Genomic DNA, 15,976 nt, shown 5'->3' with positions numbered 1-15,976 from the left:
TATACATGAGGGCAAGGGTAAATAGTAGAAAATTTAGTGTAGACTATTAGCCAACATGTTTATGTGAAGAGGGAGGAAACCGGAGTAAATTGAGCAAACTGATGCAGATATGGGTAGGATATGCAAAAGTTCACTGAAAGAGTGATTGGGGGATCAGGATGACACTCGCACCTTGGAGCAGGGATGCAGAAATCTTACCTCTACACTATCACGCTTTCCAAATAATACTTAATGAACAATCCTTAGCAGTTTTTCAGTAAATGTATTTTACTGCAAATGTACAGCATCATGATCTTATGATGCATGAGATCTAATTGTATTTAGACTACTTTTCAGTTAGTCATTAGTAATAAGGTCATTGTATAGAATATTCTAGAAAAAGATACAACGGTATATTTATACATTTTTATCAGAATTTATAGACTCTTCTTCCTATGTATGACTCCTGACATTAACTGTTGCACTTTAGAAATATTATGGCAATATATTCCAACCTTCAGTCATACCCGAACTGTATTATGACATAATTTTAAGTCTTTTTTTAAATTGAATAGTAACGTAATTCACTATAAATGAGAAAATACATTCATAATTATTTTACCTCACATCATAAGAAAGTATTTTCATTCCTTTTAACCTCATAGTAAACTGCCCCTATATACTTTTTTAGCTTTACAATGTTAGTTTTTTAATGCCAGATTTTAGTATCATACAGTAAAAGAGGTCTAACCGAATCTGGAAAAAAAGAAAAGCAAAATTCCAGGATCTTAATAGGGAATAAAATATAAAATGGGCTCTCTCTTCCTTCTTGTTTGTATGGGCATCTTATCTCAATGATGTTCAAATGTAGCTATGCTGTCAGCCAAACTATCCAAAATACTAGTTCACTGATACCTTTAAAGTTCTTTTTTTTCTACCCCAGTGACAATCTATTCAACAAACCTCCATTATCTGAAATTCTAACCCATGTTTCTTATACAAGGCTAATCTCATGCAACTAATTACATACCCTGTTACCTTCTCTAAAATCTCAAACATATAGCCTCAAGCCATACAATGAAAAGCCTTTTTAAGATGTCAACAAATACAGTGCTTATTTTATCATTGCCTTTTATTCCATGATGCTCAGCACTATACTCCAAATATCAGACAAGGATTGTCCCTTAACAAAACCTAACTGCTCCTCCCTGTGATCACTGATAGCACCCTCTCTAGTCTTGCTGTTATTACCCTAGTAAATACCTTAACATTCACACTGTATGGTGATATTGATCTGCAGTTCTCTATCCTGATGTTCCTTATACATCACCAGTTATAGGGGAACATCTTCCATAGTATTAATAAACATTTTACTGAGATCTGGCCACCACCTGTAATCTTTCTCTTTTTTAAATATCAACCTATCAAGTCTTCCTGCTCCCTTCCAAGTGTCCTATGGCATCCACTGCCACCCCTACTCCTATACCAGTATTCATCATCCTTTTTTCCTCTTGAGCTCAATGTTCTCCCTCCTACCCACAAAACTTCCTTTTCTCAACAGCAACTGGTGAATAAAGCTTTTCATAAAGAAATCTAAATACATATCTTATATTCTTAATAGCAAATGTACTTTACCCTCCTCAGAATCAATCCTTACCACTAACATCTTTTTTATTTGGGCCCTATCTTTTCCAACATAATAGCTTAATTTCCATGATGACAATCATGTCGTCAGATAATAGCTTTGATATTCTCTTTGTTCTTTTAGTAAATTTTCATTCACAAAATAATGATGTGCACTATTAGTTGGTAAATATGAATCCATCAAAGCCACTTAAAATATTTTAATTTGTATCAGTTTTTAGCTGTATGATCCTGCATGTTGTAGATCTGTTAAACAATGTGCTACAAATTCTAAAGTATTATTGTAGCTTAAAAATTCATAAAAGCTTACTTTGTGGCAAACCTGTATGATGAAAATATCATCAATGTAACAGCCATAGAAATGTAGCCATTGCTCATAAGTTGACCCATACATTTAATGCCTGTGCTACTCAATGTATTGGCAAACACTAAAGAAAAGAAGATGGATATCTCAGAAGTATTTGATTACTTTGATAGAGCATATAAAAATTATGTTTGGCATACCGTATTACAAGAAGCTAAAAACAGTCAAATGGTTCCAGTCTTCTGAGGATAAGCATAAGTACTGGTAATACAAATGGTGTTGCTTGACTGGACATAGAATAATTACATAATGCCTTGGTGTTAGACTACAGTACAAATCTTTCAGATAGAAAAGTGGTTGAAACTTTCTCCAGTGTCTCAGAATCATTATATCCAAGTGATGCCTCCAGGTGCATCTATAGTTAACGCCTACTGATGCCTCTAGTCATCAAATATCACTTGTTCAAATTTGCATCAATAATTCCAAAGTCATGCTATGTACAAGGTTTTAAAAGATTTCATCTTAAAGGTTACTTAATGGCAAACTCAACTGCATTAATATTTGACCTCTGTTTAGTGCAGGTAAAGAGATATTAACTGTTGTTTTTATTATATCAATTTATACAGATATAATTTCACATTTTTCTAAATATCTCAACAACCAAGTAACACAGACAGAACTCCTTAGCCTCATGCAAAAGCTCTCAGCAAGATGAATAAAATGCCGCTGACAGTATGTGTGTAACTTGAGTGATTGCTGAGATATTGCAAAAAGTTGTTTACAAAATATTACAAACATAATAGTTACTGTGTTTATTGTGACTTATAAAGTTCAGTTTAAGACCTAGGACCTAAACAATACTTCTTCTTTTCCCAGTTAGGGGTCACCACAGCTGATCACCTTTCCATTCATGATTGGCAGTGGAGTTTTACCATGTCAAGTTTCCAACCCGGTGCCCAACCTTCCAAAGAAGGCACATACATGCACGCACTCATGCCTAGGGCCAATTTAGAGTGTCCAATCCACCTACAGCATGTCTTTGGGAGGAAACCAGAGCATCCAGAGGAAACCCACGTGATTACAGGGAAAACATGCAGACTCCACACAGAAGGCACCCCTGCCAAGAATCGAACTGGAGAATCTCTTGCTGTAATACAGCAATGCTAACTTCTGCACCACCATGGCCACCCAGGACCTAAACAATACTACTACTATAAAAATTATTTGTGCTGAAGAGTTTGCCATTGCTACTTCTTTCATAACCCCTATGGTTCCAGAGATATGAATATTTGTTTGAAATGTGAGGGCATAATTTGATTCTTGTCAAAAGGCTTAGGCACCGCCCATTGGAAGTTACAGTGCAAACTTCCTGAGCTCCATTGAAAGGAATGAGTGTTAACAAATCTAATTTAGTGCCCATAGGAACAAACTGTGGTCCATCACCTGCTCCTCCCTTACCAGCCATATCTTTTATTGACAGATGAACCAGTCTTTTAATCTTGGAACATAACATCAAATCATAGAAAAGTGGAAATAAAATATGCTGAAATAATAAGTGGTCAGATCGAACACTAGCAGAACAGTCAAAAAATTACATATAATAGCTGAGTAAAGAAAGGAAATAAGAAAAATGACACAGCAACAAAAATCTCTCATGAAATCCAAGTAAAATCAGTAGTGCTTCTGCTTTCTGTTATCAACATTTGACAAAGCAGTTTTACCAAAATTCTGTTGGTATCTCATTAAGCCAAAGATAAGAGTGATAAACCATACACAAACAGTAGAATTGGGTGATTTATTCTAGACTAAATCTTGTATTCTTGAGCAGCAGTAATTAGACCTCTTTTTATTTGATAGATGAGCCTTACATATTCATTTGGAAGACTCCGCTGGCCTAGTGGTATAGTCTTTAAATAATAACTAAGAATGTATAAGGGAAGATAATGCAACACATGAATTTAGTAAATTGTTGGTACAGTCCCTGCAACCTTACTCATTCATGCAGGTTTTATTGTTATTAAGCTACAACTAATTCCATGCAATTACAGTAGTTACAAAGGCATGCATCTGGAGCATTTCTCCCCGGGTCTCCACTGAAAATTGGCTTTGTCCCAAGTCGGACTTTCCTGGTTAACAAATGTTAAATAAAAATAAATAAATAAATAATGTTTTTGATCTAATCTAATTACTAAAGGGTTCGCATCTAGAAATAAAGAGGTTATAGTGCCCCTCTACTCGTCACTCATCAGACCCATCATAGAGTACAATGCCCCATTTGGGATGTACCTCACAAGACACTTCCAACAGCTGGAGAGACCACCCAAGTACCTCACCAAGAGGATTACTGGCCTCAAACAGATGCCCTATGCAGCCCAACTGAAAAAACTCCAGCTGTACTCAGTGGCATACCGCTTACTCAGAGGTGATTTCTGCCTGACTTACAAAGCCATGTCCAACTCAGAATTGATGGACATGCTCCACCTAAAGAAATCCAAGTCACTGCGAGCCATGTGCTCTAGTGAGCTAAACCTCGCCACAACAATAAATAGAACATGCTGGAGGGATAGATTCCTGTCACAGAGACTCCCCATGATTTGGAACAAAATTCCAAACTACATTAAGCAGAGCCTCTCACTAACTCTCTTCAAGAGAAACCTTGACGAGTGGATGAGTAACAGAAAATACACCCCTGGGATCACTTCATTGGCTCTGCTTGACAGAGGATAAGTTAATTAATCAGTGGGGCAACGAAATCCGACACACTCTGGCTATGCTTATAAATGCCCTTGGGCAGATAGCCTAGTACCTACCTATGAACCTATAACCTATGAAAATGTAAGTTTTGTCATGCCAGAAGAAAATCAGACCTAAAAGTAGGGAGATTCACCCCCACAAACATCCTGCCTTATATAATACAACTCATGGTTACCAAATGAAGGGAAAGGCCTACGATTATCCATCAGGTTTCTAGACTTTATCCCTGTATATTTATTCAATACTGTTATATTTTTGGAACTAAATAATGTCATTCTTTCCTTAAAGTATTGTACTTCTTTTGATATTCACTTTGAAAACATAATAGCACTAGTTAAATGGATGAGTGGTGATCTGAAGGGCTTAGGTACTGGGTCAATATACTCTCTGGTGTTACAGTCATGAGTATGTACATCTACTTGTTCATCCACCCATCTGTCCATTTTGTAAACTGCTTGATCCCATGAGGGGCATGATGGCAGCAAACTGAACAAATCAGACAACACTTTCTTTGCCAAAACAATAGCCCTCAGTACATCCAGAAAGATCCATGGACATAATCTCTCCTATGTGTCTTATGTCTGAAGTAGGGCCTCTGTAGAAGGGTCCAAACCTGGTACACATTGCATGGGAGACACCCATAAACATCTTCAGCAGGTGCCTAAACCATCTTAGCTGACAACTCTCAATCCAGAGAAAAGACAGCTTGACTTTAAGATCTTCTCATATTGCTATTTATGTTGTCAGAAACATAGTGAGCCCAGTTAGCCTAAAAAGGAACCTCATTTTCACCGTATTTGTCCATAGTCTTGTTTTTTTTTTTTTTTACAACCAAGGGGAGACGAGGACAGGGTTTGGGACTTCTTGACAGACTGAGAATTTCATCCTGTGAGTAAGTACTAACTTCAGTGCCAACGTTCAGTGCAACTTCTGCAGTGCAGCTGTAAATGCTCTTTTCTGGTGTTCAGGCTCCCAATTCTTTCTGCATTTACTTGTAAACAATGCCACTGCTCCATTTGTTTAGTTACTTTTTCTTAACTGCAAACAGCAAATTATTTTTCCAAGAGAAATTTGAAATCAGACTGGACTATACTGAATTTTAACCTGGTTATTTCACGCTCACCAGTAAATTGAATGTGCATTGTCAGCTCTCACAAGTTCAATTGTTTTAATATGGGATCTGCAAGTAATCCAGATTAGAATAAAACCAACATTTATCCATTTAGCACACTGGTGAAAATCTGATCAATTTGTCTTTGCTGTATAAAGAGCTGAAATAAATGTGTGGTACTCAGATGAATACATTTTAACTTTCTTTGTCTCTACAAGGTTTTCTAAATGAGAATCAGATGTGTGACCAAATTGCCTACATGAAAGTCGGATGAGAGATAAGCAATTCAGGTTTTGATCAGAATGCAGTACAACTGACTCGATGTTTGCAGTGGGACAAATAAGAAAGAAAAAGTTGATTATGAGGAACAAGAACAACTGGGCATTCCAAGACTTGGAAAAAAAAAACATATGACAAGATCCTGCTAAAGCTGATTTGGGTAATTCTGCAAATGCATGAAATCCTAGAAAATTTGTAGAATTAATGTATGCTTTCTAAAAGGATCCAATGACACAAGCATGAATAGTATTCAAACTAACGGAGATGCTCCCGGTTGGAGTGGGTATGCATCATAGTTCAGCTGTGACCCCACTCCTGCTCATACTGGTAATGGATAACATCAGCAAACAGGTCTGAGGAAACAGACCAACAAAACTAATATGTGCAGATGATGCAGAACTACAGACAGATTCTGAAAAGGAACTTCAGCAAATGACATAAGACTGGCATGAATGATACTGAAATGATTACGGCAACAAACAGGGAAATCAAAAGATGCCAAAAATTGAGACAGAAAGGAAAATAGTCTCACAGGTCAACAATTTCAAGTATCTGGGAGGTGTAGTTGAGGAGAAAGAAAGCAAGAAAATCTGAATGAGGATATCAAAAATTGCAATCAAAAGTGCAGCAGCCAACTGGCATGAAGCATGTCTAGTAGTATGAGACAGATGAATACCAAAGAAGCTAAAAAGGAAGGCTTACAAATAAAGGTATAACCAGTGCTTCTCTATGGTAAAGACGCATGGACAGTGAAGGCAATGCAGCTGAAGATCCATGACTTGATGGGGATGAAGTGTCTGAGGCAGATGGTGAGATGCACACTGTGGAACACACGAGGAAATGAGGATATCAAAGCAGAAGTCAAATTAGCTTCAGTTGCAGAAAAGGCCAAAGATAAGTGATAATGATGATTTGGTCACACGTGGAGAGAAGCAGAGGATGGTGTTATAAAGCAGGTGTGGGTGATAAAGGAAGAGGACAAGAGGAGATGAGGATGTCCCAACATGAGATGGACGAATTGCATTACAGAAGACCAGCTACAGTCAGACACGATGAAAAATGTAACAGAATGGCTTTGAATCAAGGGAGATAGCGATAAGTGAAGTGACAAACAAGAAAAACACATGAAAGATATCCTGTATGACTGTTTACAACTAGCAGAGTAGTTACTGCAGTTCATACCTCTCAACTGTCCAGAGTTTTGATTTGTTTCTGATAAAAGTTATGATTGTTCTGGCAAATCATTGAGGACTAAAGTCACTAAATAATGACATATGTTTGAGTTTCAGACTTCATATCCTTCAGAAAATGCAGGCTAATGCAACATTTCTTATTCTAGTAACATTTTACATTTATGAAAGCAGTAGTTAAAAACTGTGGTTTTGGGCCTTCCCCCATTATTTTTGGCTTTGTCCAGATTTCTTGCACTTAGAGGTTGAGAGGTATGATGCAGTTGCAGAAACTGACGTAAAGCATTTGGACAAATAATGTGGTAATTATGAACTCACATATGATGTTTAGGTCTGTCTACTCCAATGCATTCCACAGTCCAAATTTTAATTGCTATGAGCAATGCTGATTGTGGAAAAAATGTGTTAGAAATAACCACAAATGGCAAAACATATTCATAATTCACTGTTTATGCCACTGAAATTTCTTTAAGACAACCGAAAGGCATAAAAATTGCAAAAGGCAGAACCTTCCAAACTGCTAGCTATCATCCAGCTCAGGAGTATAATGAAGTAAAGGCCAATATGTATTTAAAGAAAATAATGCTACTTACTCAGAACACATGGTCTAGAACTGTCCATTCACTGTACTTCAACACCGCAAAGTATTTAAAGATAACATCAACAGCTTCTGATCTAATGATATTCAGCAAGCATAGCTCTCAACCTCTTAGAGCAAGAAATCTTAACAAAGCTATAAATAATGGGGGGACAAAGGCCCAAAAATAGGTACACTTTTTAAATATTGCTCTTACAAACTTAGAAAGTGGATAGAATAACAGGTTTTGCATTAGCTTGATTTTTCCGAAGGCTATGAAGTCTGAAACTCAAACGCCTGTCATTATTTTCTGACTTCAGCCCTCAATAATTTGCCAATGATTTACCAGAAAACCACAATTTTATGAGAAACAGACCAAAAATATGAGTCAGAAATCCGGACATTCTTCAAAAATCTCTACGGTTGAGTGGTATGTGGAAGGTTAAACAGAGTGAATAAATCATTAGACAGTCTTCTGACGGCATCACTAGCTTAAACAGAGATCAGTCAGTATGTCTGCACACAGATATAAAAATAAAAACACCATCTAATTCCAGCAACAAATCCTGTGGACTATCTCAGCTTAGATTAATCTTCAGTCCTTCCCATCTACCCTACCAAAATGCATATTGTACCGTTCCCATGCTCAGCTTTACTTTTTTATATTTGGCCTTCACCAGCCAAGGTCCAAAGTCAGGCAAGGAAGATGACTTTCCAGAATGCAACCATATTTGCTGTATTCTGTATAGGACATACTCAAAAAGAGGAGAGTACAGTTCCAGTGTTATCGTTAATGAGCCTTATATTTTCAGGTAGCCTTTCAATGTTTGCAGTTTAGTCAACAGAGGTTTTATGCACATAGCAAATACAATTATTATTATTGAGGAATAACTAACAATCATGTCATCACTGTAGTGAAAAACAGAAAGGCATATATTGTAGTGTCATAGACAGTTTCACTGCTGGATTTCATTAACAAACATCTTTAGATTAATGAAATCATTAAATTAAGTCTTACAACTGCAGTTCATTAATAGAAGACTAGAGCAGCATGCAAATGTAGTTATTGAATGATTTCATAACTATTTGCACATTCAGTTTCCAGTGCAGTTTGGAAATTTAAGTTATTTATGAATTTTTTGTATGTCAGTCGTGGATATTTGCAGGCAAACTATGCTATATGTCTTTCATTGGTATATTGAAGAGATTTCTGTAGCCAAAGTACATGAAAAGCGAAGACGTGTGTTTAAAGTTACTTTATTTCTAACATAACTTTTATAACAAAATAATTTTACAGTCTTGAGTCAGTAAATTATCTAACAGTCAGACTCAATTCTGCCAAGTACAGTCTGGTGATTAATAAGACACTGGGAGTTGCAAATTCTTGCAGTTCCTCTGGAAAGAACATGGTTGAGTGAAGTTAAATTTATTTATTTGTTTCTTTCTTTTTTCTTTGTTTCCATTTGTTGACCAGAAATAACCTAACTGGGCAAAAAAGCAAATTTTCAGTGGAGGCCTAGAGAGGTAAGCTTCATAGTTATACAACAAAATACCAAAACATCAACTGTACACGAACATCCTTGAACGTATATACAAAACAATTACAAAATGCATATGTCCATAAATAGAAAATATCAGTAATTATGGTTACAAATAAAAAAATAACAGAATATGGCACAGTTAAAGATGATTAAGAATGTAGATAGTGCAATTGCTAAAGGAGGTAGAAGAAGACAAGGAGAAACTAGGTTGGATAGGGGTTGGAGACAGCATGGATGGAGATGAAATATGGGTACAAGAACAGGTCCATGTGAAAGTTAGCTAGGTTTTGTACAAAAATGTTTTATATTTATTCTCGTGTCTAGGGTCTGGCAGAATGGAATCCTACAACATGGCTGCATGAACAGAGTATGAAGAATCACCAAACTGGTTGTTTGATTTGGCAGATTCTAGGAAGGTTTAGGTCTGAGCTATTAGGTCTCTGTCGGGCATATAATTTGGAAGTAAACTAGAGATGGGTGGGCACCTGCTGGGCTTATACAGAATTTTATATGTGTTTTCCACCTGGTTAAATGTTAAAAAGTATTTTATCCATAGCCAATTAATCTTATAAAGTACTTTACAAAGACAAGGTTGAGATCCCTAGAGTGAGGGACTCTTGTGCCATCTGACTTGTGGATGTGCAGCATTTCCATTAGGGCAGAGTTGGAGATTGCCCCCTGAGAGGTGACTTGTACCTTTCCTATAGGGCAATCTCTAGCCCTGCTATAATGGAAATGTTGCATGTCCACAAGTCAAATGGCAAAAGAGTCAATCGCTCTAGGGATCTTAACCTAGCTTGTGAAATTAACAGAACATGCTGGAGAGACAAATATGTTTCCCAGTGACTGCCACTTCTCTGGAATAGGCTTCTTAATTATGTAAAACAGAGCTCCTCACTCCCCCAATTCAAATGCAACCCAGATAAGTGGATGGGAGACCGCAAATCCACCCCTGGGGTGTCACCCATGTGCCTTATGGACAGGGGTAGCCACTGCTGATCACAGACCTGCTCTATTCATAAATTCATTCTGTGAACCACCCAAAAATAACAAATGGGGATACTTGGGATAAACATGGTTAGGCTTGTAAAGGCTCTAGAGCCACTAGCCTACTAACCTCCTATGAACAAATTTTGTTACTGTCATTCTATGCTTGTTCTAGTAATGAGGTAGACTGTATTTTTGGACTGTATGATGATGATGATGTTGTTTGATGATGATGATGATGTTGTTGTTGTTTGCTTGTAAAGCAGAGAGAAGAAGAAGAGCAGACAGAAGAAGAAAGAAGAAATGCGTTGATGAAATTACAAAGGCAAATAAAAAAAAAACATCAATATGAAAAATAAATGTTGAAGATTTTTAGAGTGAATCCTGCTAATCAAGCATACTGAAAGGCATTTGTTTTTTTAGGGGCATACACCCCTGCACTCTAATGAGGGAGGGAGGGAGACATGCCCAACACCCCAAAAAACTAAAAGCACACAAGCACTACTGATGAAGCACTCTGAAAGGCATTTCCAGCTAACACTAAACTAACTGTTTTTGTAAGGTTTGTAAGGCTACCCCCCCACCCCACTGTGGAGGGCAGCCACGTACCCAAAACCCCCTGGACTTACTTACTACTGGTCACACACACATGGGGGTAAACAATATCTATTATTAGCCAATTGAGGACCAACCATGTCAATATAATAAAACTTTATTTACGAGTATAAAAGAGTAAGCGCTTTCACAACCTCACAGTCGCTTAGTCAGACTCACATATAACAAAAGTACCATCAATTAATTTATATAACAAGCAAACTAATCAAGGCAACCCACTCATTAATAAAAAACCTTAAAGGCCTAGAAAGGCATAAAGAATCAAACAATACAAGTCAATGGGGGAGTGTGCATGCATGCAGTAGTGGTTTCAAAGAAACTGCATCATTAATACCTGGTGTCTTACCTGCATTAAAGTATAAAATCCATCTTTGTTCTACCAATTCTGTCCTATTCCTGATGTCTCCCCCCTCTAACATTCTCTCTTATAATCTCTAACACAAAGAATCTGAACTCATGATGTTGTCCATGCATCTTCGTATGTCGTGTCAGTGCATTGCTTTATTTATTATTCCTAATGCTCCTCAAGTGCTCCATTATACTTTCTCTTAGGGAACGATTCATCTCCCCTATATAGAATGCTTTACATTCTATACAGAAACTGTAATACACGACATTCCTGGAAGCACAATCCACATAGAACTTATGTTCTATCATAATCCCCATCTGCAAATGTAAAAATTCAGACCCTACATAAATATACCTACATACATTACAGTTCCTACAGGGGTGCATCCCATTTGTCTCTGTGAGGTAGTTAACAGTCTCTCTATATCAACCCTATAACATAACTGCCTTTTCAATGACATATTATTTTTAAACAAGAACAAAGGTCTGTCATTAACTATACCACTCAGCTCATCTGAGGCCTTGAGAATATTCCAATTTCTTTTGATGATATCACAAAAATATTCACATCACTAGAGAAAGTCAAGAGCATCATTCCGAACATAACCTAAACTATCCTCTATGTTCTGAGAAAGAAGATAAATAACAATCATCTATCTCTTTACCTGAATACCTCTCGACAAAAAGTCATTCCTTATCCCATCAAGTGCTTCCATTAATGAGTGTTCTTCATTATGTAATCTCATCATCCTGAGGATTTGCCCTTTTAATACGTTTCTAGAGACGTGTCTAGGGTGCATACTATTCTTATGTAACAACAAATATTTTCTATTTGGCTTCCTACATACACCTGCCTGTAAATACCCTAGCTCTGATTTCTTTATTGTCATATCTAGAAAATCTATCTGTTCCTTGGAAAATTTAAATGTGAATCTAAGGAATGGTGTAGTACTACTCAGATAATCTATAAATTCTGTCAGCATTTCACTTGACCCTTTCCATAGAAAAAAATATGTCGTCCACAAACCGAACATACCATAGCAGGTAGTCTACAAATCTATTATTGTGCAACACACAATTCTCCTCCCATTGTAACAATGCAAGGTTGGCGTAGCTATTCGCACATGCCATGCCCATAGCCACGCCAACCTTTTGTAAAAAGAAATCATTATTAAAACAAAAATGTTATTCTCTAAAACTGTTTCAAGCAAAGCACATATAAGATCAATTCTGTCAAATGTTAAACACCTTCTAGTAACTAAAAACCCCATAATATTCTTTATCCCCCATGTATTGGGGATCACAGTAAAAATGGACTCAATGTCCATAGTAACAGAAAATAGTCATCTTCAATAGCAAACTCTTTTATCGCATCATAAAAATCTTGCAAAAATGATTTTGTCTCTTTTTAGTACACTCTTATTATTCTCAAACACCGGACGTAATGTTTTTTTCTATAAATATTGACAGGGGTTCAGTTCCCAAATCTTTACCAGATACTATAAGCCTCATTGGTAGACACGCCAAACTTTTATGAACTTTCGGTAGGCCATAGAGTATTGAAAACATACGATATAAAACATTAAAATACTTCAGTTCCTCTGTAATCATATTAGTCATAAATAGATCGAGCACAAAAAAAGAAATCTTTTCCATTACCCCTCACAGTCCTGTCAGAGATATGTGCATAAGTCTCACCATCATCCAACAGTTTCTGCACCTGTATCAGGTAAAAATCCTTATCCATGACTACAATCCCCCCCACACACACACTTTATCAGCATGTCTAATTTCCAATGAATTCATCCATTTCAGCTCAGAAAGTGCTCTGTCTTCATCTGTAGTCAAGTTACAAAAGTTAGAGTTATGTCCTAACAAACACACATGATCTCATTCTCACAAACAGATACAAAAGTCTCAACCACTGGATGCACCTTAGGGATAAACTTGCTTGGTTTCCTAAAAATATTATGTACAGTATTCTGTTCAGGAAACATAGCTTTTAATGTCAAATTCTTGGCAAAAACCTTTAAATCCATTACTATGTCAATCATATCCGACCTTTTCGCCAGAATAAAAGAAAGTCCCTTGTTCAACAGAGAGATTTGTACTGTTGTCAATGTAAAAGAGGAAATGTTAAAGACTAACCCGTTTGCTGTCTGCTGCATGTCCACAGTCCATTTTGTTGTTTCTCTACACTCTGTTGCTGTACAATTCTGCCTCTCCTCACCCTGCTTCTCGATCTGTTTCTGCTTTTTATTGGTAATGGTTGCTTCAATAAAAATGGCTTGTAGTGGTGCTTGACAAATTAACAGTCCCAGCAACTTGTGGGGAACTCATAGTCATCTGCAGTCTTCTTAACCAGTTCAGCAAGCAACATGGATGAATGTGGAGGTGTGGGGTAAACAACATGCTCCATTAGCACTCAGTCCCTGTACGCTGGACTACAGGAAACAGCTCATTGAAGCTCAGAGACTTAATCCTCCACCATAACTGCATTAGTAGTTCCCTATAAAAGAAGATGGCAATCATCATCTAACTTTTATCTCACTAGTTGGTTAATATGTATTTGTCATTGGATATAATGATTAGGCAGATTGCCTTTCAACCTGTACTGTGACACATTGTAAATTATGTAGACAATCCTGAAAAGGGGCATTGATTTAATGTTTTTAGTGGAAAACTGAGTAAAGATCAAGAGTCTAGAAACACAGCGGGGGAAAAAAGGGCAATATATCACAGGGTATTTTGTATTTTATTATTTATTTATGTATTTATTTATTTATTTATTTATTTATTTATTTATTTATTTATTTGTTTGTTCATTTATTTGCATTTGTTTACCAGGAGATGAAAAAAAAACATTTTCAGTGGAGCACTGAGAAGAAAAGCTCCAGAAATTGTATATAGAAAAATTACAATAATATTGAGTTCACAAAGACAAACTACAATTTAAACATGAGAGATGCAAGTATCCAAAACATGGTATATTACAGGGCCACAAAAATCCAAGCATAAAACAATAAGATCTTAGCATCTGAGAAGTCTACAAAGACAGGGAGCCATTCAATGAAATACACCAATGAATAATATATATTCCCAAAGGAATGATAATGCATCTTTTCAGATTTAGTTTTGGCAGTGAACTGCCACCTGGCCTAAATCATACATACATCCTGATACTTGTAGAGTTGCTATGTTACTTGTTCTGATAAAATGACAATTCCAGTAGTACTAATGCATTATATACCGTGTATTCAGCTTACTGTTGACTAGTGACTCGCAGCCCTCCTGAGTCTTCAGGTAGTGTCTTGCTTAAATAATAAGTACCTACATTTTAATGCAATAGCAGTAGTCAGCTGTTTATATATTTTCTAGCTTCTATATTGCTGAGAGAATGAATGAATAAATGCTTGCACTGTTTTATTTAACTTCTTAAGAAATATTGCTAGATCTAAATTATGTATGACTAACTGTTTTTTTTCTGTCTCTCCCCACTTTGTCTATCTCTCCCTAAAGTACCCTGCTCTCCAACTTGCTGATCCTGCACTAGTCTCTAGAATCTACCCACCTGGTGATAAAGGACCCCTTCCACATACCAGCAGTCTCATCATACTGCCTTCTATACCTTGTATCCTCGCACTAAAGGAAGCAAGAAAGTATGTGGTGTCCTAAAACCTGTTAGTAAAGCTTATAATTGTAATTACTGCTTCAGAGGTTATAGAGCATGCCCCCAACCTAGAAAGTCAGCAGCCTTTACCCACTATCTACCCTGTAAACCACCTAACATTTACTTCCATCATTGTGACCCCCCCTTCTTTAACCTTTAATATCTGCTTCCTTAGTCCTAGACCAGCTAGCTCCCATATAGAATTGCCTTAAATAGACTTTCTCTCCATTGAGTAGCACCCTTCTCCTCTCCTTCCTATCTCATGCTTATCCCACTGTCTTATACTATCTCTGAATTACATTTCTGAAGACTTTTATTTGACCTCAACACTATCATACTTCACCCTGGATTTTAACTGTCAACACCTACCTATCCTCCTACACTTCACTACCATTGTAGTACTTATCTCTGTACTTACCCTCACCTAACTTACCTTCAGTAATCAGCGTTTTGCTGATTGTTTTTCTTGAACTGCTCTTTCACTTGTCTCTACCCACTCCGTTCGCCCTGCGGGCTCACTCTGCTCCCCTACCCTATCCCCAATTCTCACCCACCCCCAGTGCTCCTAATCTTATACTATATAACCACACCCTCTTTCCCTTAGTATCCAGTCATTAGCTAACCACTCCCTATTCCTAGTGAACCACCATTAGTATCCAATCATTAGCTAACCACTCCCTATTCCTAGTGAACCACCCTCAAGGATCAACTGTATAAGGCTACTACAACTATTCCCTCTTTCTCTGCCTACTCCCTTCCACTTTCCCATAACACCCCCACCTTTCTCCATACACACTTATTACTCTTTCTTACCTCCTACATCCCACCTTGCAACTAAATCATCCCAATGTCTAAACTCCCTACCCCAGCATATTTAAAACTGCTACTATTAGTCATACTTCTACCCTCTCTTACAGCAGCCTACCTCCTTACCTCCTATGAACGCCCATTGCATTTGCAATTTCACTACCCCTATA

Source organism: Protopterus annectens, chromosome 8.part0, assembly GCF_019279795.1.
Source record: "Protopterus annectens isolate FY-2018-M chromosome 8.part0, PAN1.0, whole genome shotgun sequence".
Taxonomy (NCBI): Eukaryota; Metazoa; Chordata; order Ceratodontiformes; family Protopteridae; genus Protopterus; species Protopterus annectens.
The sequence above is the reverse complement of the archived record's forward strand: the minus strand, read 5'-3'. Positions refer to the sequence as shown.